The sequence below is a fragment of the Tachyglossus aculeatus genome, unplaced genomic scaffold (assembly GCF_015852505.1).
Source record: "Tachyglossus aculeatus isolate mTacAcu1 unplaced genomic scaffold, mTacAcu1.pri scaffold_96_arrow_ctg1, whole genome shotgun sequence".
Lineage (NCBI taxonomy): Eukaryota > Metazoa > Chordata > Mammalia > Monotremata > Tachyglossidae > Tachyglossus > Tachyglossus aculeatus.
In genome coordinates, this window is record NW_024045099.1 from 256,598 (window position 1) to 264,408 (window position 7,811).

Genomic DNA, 7,811 nt, shown 5'->3' on the forward strand with positions numbered 1-7,811 from the left:
TCCTGTTTTGTACATTCTCCTCCTGTCCTTGATTTATTTTACTGTTTTTCTCGTGTTTTAATCTTCCTTGTTTGATAATAAAAGCAGCACAAATTAATTAAACCTTATATTTCAATACATTATGTATTGTACAACACTTTGTGGGCCCGGGGGGAGGGGGCCATGAGGCCGGTATGGGCACCCACCACCCAAAACTCCAGCCAGCTTGGGGCAAGGGTGGGGGTCTAGATGAGAGGGGCGGGACCTTGGGTCCTCTGGACTGGAAGTTCGTCGTGGGCAGGGAATACATGTGCTTATCTTTATCCTCGACCGAGCATTTAGTACAGTGCTCTGCACACTGTAAGCACACAATAAATTGATGCCTGTCTACTTGTTTTGTTTTGTTGTCTGTCTCCCCCTTCTAGACTGTGAGCCCATTATTGGGTAAGGATTGTCTCTATTGCAGAATTGAACTTTCCAAGCGCTTAGTACAGCGCTCTGCATACAGTAAGTGCTCAATAAATGCGATTGAATGAATGAATAAATTTATTCGGGTTTTTCTTTTCAGCAGGAAACATTTTACATTCTATCATTTCCTTAAAATCTTATCTGTTTCAAATATCCCTGTACTTCATTAGCTATAGATATTGGATATCTATTCGATAGATATTCATCCCCGAGGCCTGGAATGCCCGGCCCCCCCACATCCGCCAAGCTAGCTCTCTTCCTCCCTTCAAGGCCCTACTGAGAGCTCACCTCCTCCAGGAAGTCTTCCCAGATTGAGCTCCCTCCTTCCTTTCCACTTCCTCCCCCTCTCCATCCCCCCACCTTACTTCCGTCCCTTCCCCACAGTACCTGTATATATGTATATATGTTTGTACGCATTTATTACTCTATTTATTTTACTCGTACATATTTATTCTATTTATTTTATTCTGTTAATATGTTTTGTTTTGTTCTCTGTCTCCCCCTTCTAGACTGTGAGCCCACTGTTGGGAGGGACCATCTCTATATGTTGCCAACTTGTGCTTCCCAAGCGCTTAGTACAGTGCTCTGCACACAGTAAGTGCTCAATAAATACGATTGAATGAACGAACGAATGGAGTACCATATTGTACTCTATGAGAAGCACCGTGGCTCAATGGAAAGAGCACGGGCTTTGGAGTCAGAAGTCATGTGTTCAAATCTTGGCTCTGCCAACTGTCAGCTCTGTGACTTTGGGCAAGTCACTTAACTCCTCTGTGCCTCAGTTACCTCATCTGTAAAATGGGGATTAAGACTGTGAGGCCCCCCGTGGGACAAATTGATCACCTTGTAACCTACCCAGCGCTTAGAACAGTGCTTTGCACATAGTAAGCGCTCAATAAATGCCAACATTATTATTATTATTTATAAATGCCATTATTATTATTACCCTACAGAATGTCATGAATGGCAAAATCACAAATGGAAAACAAATCACTCAGGATTAGATCCTCCCCTTTCCCTGGAAGTCTATGGCCAAGTGGAAGCCTCACTTCCCTGCATCCTTGAATTCTGAGTGAGCTGAGATCACACTACCTCCCACCAAAATAATAATAATAATGATGGCATTTGTTAAGCACTTACTATGTGCCAAGCACTGTTCTAAGCACTGGGGCAGATACAAGGTAATCGGGTTGTCCCACGGGGCGCTCACAGTCTTAATCCCCATTTTACAGATGAGGTAACTGAGGCACAGAGACGTTAAGTGACTTGCCCAAAGTCACACAGCTGCTAAGTGGGAGAGCCAGAATTAGGACCCACGACTTCTGATTCCCAAGCTGGTGCTCTTGCCTCTAAACCATGCTGCTTCTCTAGATGCTGCAATGCAGTCAATTTCTCCAGGGGGTTTCCTTGAAGGCAGTAACTCCTGACAGCTGAACAAGCTAATGTTAGTTCAAATTTTGTTGAGTTCATGGTTGCAGAACAGACTGGGGTAGGTGACCATGAATGTTAACTTAATTAATTATAGATAAAATTATCCCACCTGCTGCTAGGATTCTGATGCTGCAGAAGGGACAGTGTCCATCTAAGACTTGCATGGTTTGCAGAGTTTTCCTGGCACAAAATGAAAATATAAAATGAGTTCATAAAACCTTAAATGAGAAATTCATAGATAGTAAGATATCACTGTATTCAGAACTCTCAGGAATTCAGACTCTCAAACATGCACCATGACCTCCTAGAAAATTCTTGATTTCTAATTAAGAATTTATCTCATTAAATAATTACACACTTGATTTGAAATATTTTTTAATAAAATTCTGAGAAGACCTGAAAAAGTCAACATTAAGACAGGATCCATAATAAGTAAATTTTATCTGCCTCAGGTGAGTCAGATGAAGTGGGGGATAGATTAGATAACCATTTATGATCCCTTTAAACTCTACATCAGTTATGCAAAAAGTTATTGAAAATGAGTTTTCTATGTTCAATCACTAAGCTGCCCAATCATCGTGAAAACCAAGCACTGACAAGAACAAATTAGAGTCGTTGGATCCTTTTGCATTCTTCTCTCTTGACCATTGGTTGAATCATAATCTTAATCCCCATTTCACAGATGAGGTAATTGAAGCACAGGAAAGTGAGGTCACTTTCCCAATGTCACACAGCAGACAAGTGGCAGAGCTCATATTAGAACACAGGTCTTTCTGACTCTCAGGCCTGGGCTTTATCCACTAAACCATGCTCCTTATTCATTCATTCATTCATTCATTCATGCAATAAATAATATCTGTTTAGCACTTACCAAAGGCAGAGCACTGTACTAAACTCTTGGGAGAGTATAATATAATAAGAAGTAGACGCAGCCCCTGCCCTCAATGAGCCTACAGTCTAGAGGGATGAGCTTACACTCTAGAGGGTTGTTTATTGTTAAAGAGCACAGTACTAAACTGGAGGAGAATACAGTAGAATGGGGAGACATGATCCCTTCCCTGAAGAAGCTTACAATGTAGCAAGGGAGACAGGCAAATTAACAAGTAAGGGGAGGCAAGAGAATGTGAAGATACATTCACAAGTGCTACATGGGTGAGGGTGCAGTGAGTATCAAAATGCTTAGGGGTTGAGGACACAATGAGGACACACCATACTTCATGCTGCTGCCCAGATTATATTTGTCCAGAAATGCTCTGGGCATATTACTCCCCTCCTCAAAAATCTCCAGTGGCTACCAATCAATCTGCGCATCAGGCAGAAACTCCTCACCCTGGGCTTCAAGGCTGTCCATCACCTTGCCCCCTCCTATCTCACCTCCCTTCTCTCCTTCTACAGCTCAGCCCACACCCTCCACTCCTCCGCCGCTAATCTCCTCACCATTCCTCGTTCTCGCCTGTCCCGCCATCGACCCCAGGCCCCCGTCATCCCCCAGGCCTGGAATGCCCTCCCTCTGCCCATCCGCCAAGCTAGCTCTCTTCCTCCCTTCAAGGCCCTACTGAGAGCTCACCTCCTCCAGGAGGCCTTCCCAGACTGAGCCCCTTCCTTCCTCTCCCCCTCGTCCCCCTCTCCATTCCCCCCATCTTACCTCCTTCCCTTCCCCACAGCACCTGTATATATGTATATATGTTTGTACATATTTATTACTCTATTTATTTATTTTACTTGTACATATCTATTCTATTTATTTTATTTTGCTATTATGTTTGGTTTTGTTCTCTCTCTCCCCCTTTTAGACTGTGAGCCCACTGTTGGGTAGGGACTGTCTCTATATGTTGCCAATTTTGTACTTCCAAAGCGCTTAGTACAGTGCTCTGCACACAGTAAGCGCTCAATAAATACGATTGATGATGATGATGATGACAATGATAATGGTATTTGTTAAGCACTTACTATATGCCAAACACTGTTCATTCATTCAATCACATTTATTGAGCGCTTACTGTGTGCAGAGCACTGTACTAAGCGCTTGGAAAGTACAAGTTGACAACATATAGAGATGGTCCCTACCCAACAACAGGCTCTAGCATTGGGGAAGATGCAAGGTAATGAGGTTATTATTATTATTATTATTATTATTATTATTATTATTATTATTATTATTATGGCATTTTTTAAGCGCTTTCTATGTACCAAGCACTGTTCTATCCCACGGTGGGTTCACAGTCTTAATCCCCATTTTACAGATGAGGTAACAGGCACAGAGAAGTGAAGTGACTTGCCCAGAGTTGCACATCTGAAAGTGATGGAGCTGGGATTAGAACCCACGACCTCTGACTCCTAAACCCGTGCTCTTTCCACTAAGCCGCTCTGCTTCTCAAGTGCATAGATGACATAGTAGGGTGGGAAAATAGGGTGGTGGGATGAGAGGTTAGTCAGGGAAGGCTTCCTTGAGGAAATATGATTTTAGTTGGATCTTAAACAATAACAATGTTGGCATTTGTTAAGTGCTTACTATGTGCAAAGCACTGTTCTAAGGAGAGTGAATACCTGCCAGTTGTGAAGGGGGAAGGAGGTCCAGGAGGGAAGAAAAGTGTGAGCAAAGCGTTGAGAGTGATAGAGATGAGAGTGAGGCACAGTAAGCAGGTTGGAATTCGAGGAGCCAAGTGAGCACATTGGGTTGCAGAGGGAGAAGAGCGAGATAGATAGTGAGGAGAAAAAGGAACTTTGATTTTGAATAAATTAATGTGGCAAGATCAATTATGTCGTCACCCAGTATTCGTGATACATGCTCAGCTTCTGCAGGACTCAATCCTGTTGGCCCCAACCACTTCCAATTTGTTGGGTTGGCTAAATCAGTGTCATTTCAAGGCCACCTTCTCTACCTGTGAGAAATAAGCTTAAACCCTTGTCTACTGGAATATTCCCAATGCACAGCATCAGCAACAATGTCAACATTATTTACTGAGCACCTACTGCACGGTCGTGGGTTTTAATCCTGGCTCTGCCACTTGTCTGTTGCATGACCTTGGGCAAGTCACTTAACTTCTCTGTGCCTCATTTATCTCATCTGTAAAATGGGGATTGAGACTGTGAGCACCATGTGGGACATGGACTGTTTCCATCCTGATTACCTTGTATCTACTCCAGAGCACAGAACAGAGTTTGGCACACAGTAAGTGCTTAACAAATACTGTTACTATTATTAATATTATTATCATCATCATTATTATGCAGAGCACTCTATTATGCAATTGGGAATATGTAACAAAATAAGACAGAAGTTCTGCACTTGATGAGATAACGGTATAATGAGGGACAGAAGTGGATGTTTACTACCAAATATACAAAAGAGAGAAAAACAAAATTATAGCAGCAATTGATTAAAGAAAAAGTAATGAGGTGAATAGTAAATCCACTTAACACAGTGGTTTGCACAGGAAAGCACCCATTAAATATTATATGTGTCTGATGGTTAGCATGATCAGGAAATTAGGGGATTAGTCAGGGAATGCCTCCTGGAAGAGGTGTCTCTTTTGGAGGGTTTTAAAGGTGGAGAAGAGTGTGGATTGACAGATTTGAGTGGGGAGGAAATGTCATTCAAGGGGAAAGGCCTGAGCAATGGGGCAAAAAAAGAAGTTTCAAAGGAAGAGTGAGCTGGGTAGAAGAGTAAAATAGAGCAGAGGGAGACAGATAATAGATTAGACTCGAATCAGAGGTTATGTGTTTTTATTTTTTGAGAGATGAATAGACCCTGGATGTTTATGATGAGGGAAATGTTGTGTTTTGAGAGATATTTTAATTTGAGTTCACACTGGGCTTTTCAAAGGGTTACCTCCAGGGAGGGTAAAGTGAGATTGAGGGACGAGCCTAATTATAGAAATGAATGAGAGGCTCTCTTTGTATCTGGATCCAGATCCAGGCAACAGAAGGGCAGAAAACTAAGTAAATCACCTCTGTGTTATGCATAGTTGTAGATTCAACCTCCATGTTAGATTCAACCTCCATGTTGGTCTAATAATAATTATGGTATTTAAGTGCTTACTATGTGCCAAGCACTGTTCTAAGTGCTAGGGCAGATACAAGGTAACCAGGTTGTCCCACGTGGAGCTCACAATCTTAATCCCCATTTTACAGATGAAGTAATTTAGGCACAGAGAAGTTAAGTGACTTGCCCAAGGTCAAACAGCAGACAAGTGCCGGGAAGTTGGGATTAGAATTACTGACTCAGGGAGGGAAATAGGGGGCTTCTGGGAAATTGAGCCCCTGACCTTTAGCCTAATATTTGTCTTTATGTTCACACTGGTCTTGTCAGTAAGGGTCTCCCTAGGGAGGGGAGATGTGGGATTGAAGAATTGAGTCAGATGCTGCTCTGGAGTGAGCTGAAATTGGGCAGCCAAAAGCAAGGGAGATGGAAGAAGTGCTTCAACAATGCAATAAAACAAAGTCTAAGACAAAACTGCGTCTCTTTTGAAAACTGTGGCAGGCAGACCACTGTGGAGCCTTGCAATCCGTGATGGTAACGGTATTATTTGTAAAATGCTTATTATGTCCCAGCCCCTGAACACTACACTGGAGGAGGTACAATGCAATCAGATCAGACACAGTCCCTGTTCCACATGGAGCTCACAGTTGAGTGAGGAGGGAGAACATGCATTGAATCCCCAATTTATGGATGAGGAAATAGAGGCACAGAAAAGCAAAGTGAATTGCCCAATGTCACACAGCAGTCACGTGTCTGAGCCAGAATTAGAATCCAGCTCTCCTGACTGCAAGTCCTATGCTCTTTCCATTATATAATAATAATAATGATAATAATGTTTTTTAAGTACTTACCATGTGCCGAGCACTCTCTAAGCACTAGGATAGATACAAGGTTATCAGGTTGTCCCACATGGGGCTCGCAGTCTTAATCCCCATTTTACAGATGAGGTAACTAAGGCTCAGAGAAGTTAAGGACTTGCCCAAAGTCACACAACTGACAAGTGGTGGAGCTGGGATTAGAACGCAAGATCTCTGACTCCCAAACACATTCTCTTTCCAGTAAGCCATGTTGCTTCTCAAGAAGAAGGGACACTTTTGGAGCAGTAGTTATGAGAGAATCATAGGTAAGTTCCTTGAAGGCAACGATCATTTTTACTAATTCTATATATCTCTCCCAAGTGCTTAGTGCAAGACTCTGCACACCGCAGATATTCAGTGCATACTATTGATTTGACTGATTTAAATAGACGCCTGAAGGCAAAAAGCAGTGCCAAGGGTTAAAGCTAAAAATCAGTGGCAAAATAAATGGCAGTGTTTGTGTAGCCCATTGTGTTTGGGGGACCCACACTAAACTTTTTAACCACACATGTACACGTTGATGAATTTCTAACTCAGTGGTATTTTCTTCTATTACAAAGGACAATATATATATATATAGATAGATAGATAGATAGATAGATAGATAGATATAGATATATATGGGCAAGACTGAACAAGATAGGCAAATGTTGATTGTGTCCCTCTGCCCTCTGGGCTGGGCTGTGAGAAAAGTAAGTGAATAAGAAAGGTATCACATCTTGTGAGAGGAAACAATATAAAAACATTGTGGTGGGAAAAGGCAATATTTTGTATATGTGTAACTTGTAGATTGTACAAATTATGTAGTTAAAAACCTCCTATTAGGAACCCTCTGGAAGGCTGACCAGAACTTCCAGCTCTGGTTCAGATGAAAGTAATGAGAAAGCTTACTCCTTCTGGAGATCTTTATCTCTCAAAAGACTTTAAGATTTTACTCCAAAGGTTGGTCAGTTTTAACCCCTTTTCTTGTACTGTAAAATCTCTTCATTTATTTTTTAGGTGGAAATCATTTAAATGAATGTCAGAATGACCAATTCTGACCATAGTCCTGAAGAAATATCCTTGGTAAAAAAAATAACATTTTATTTCCTATG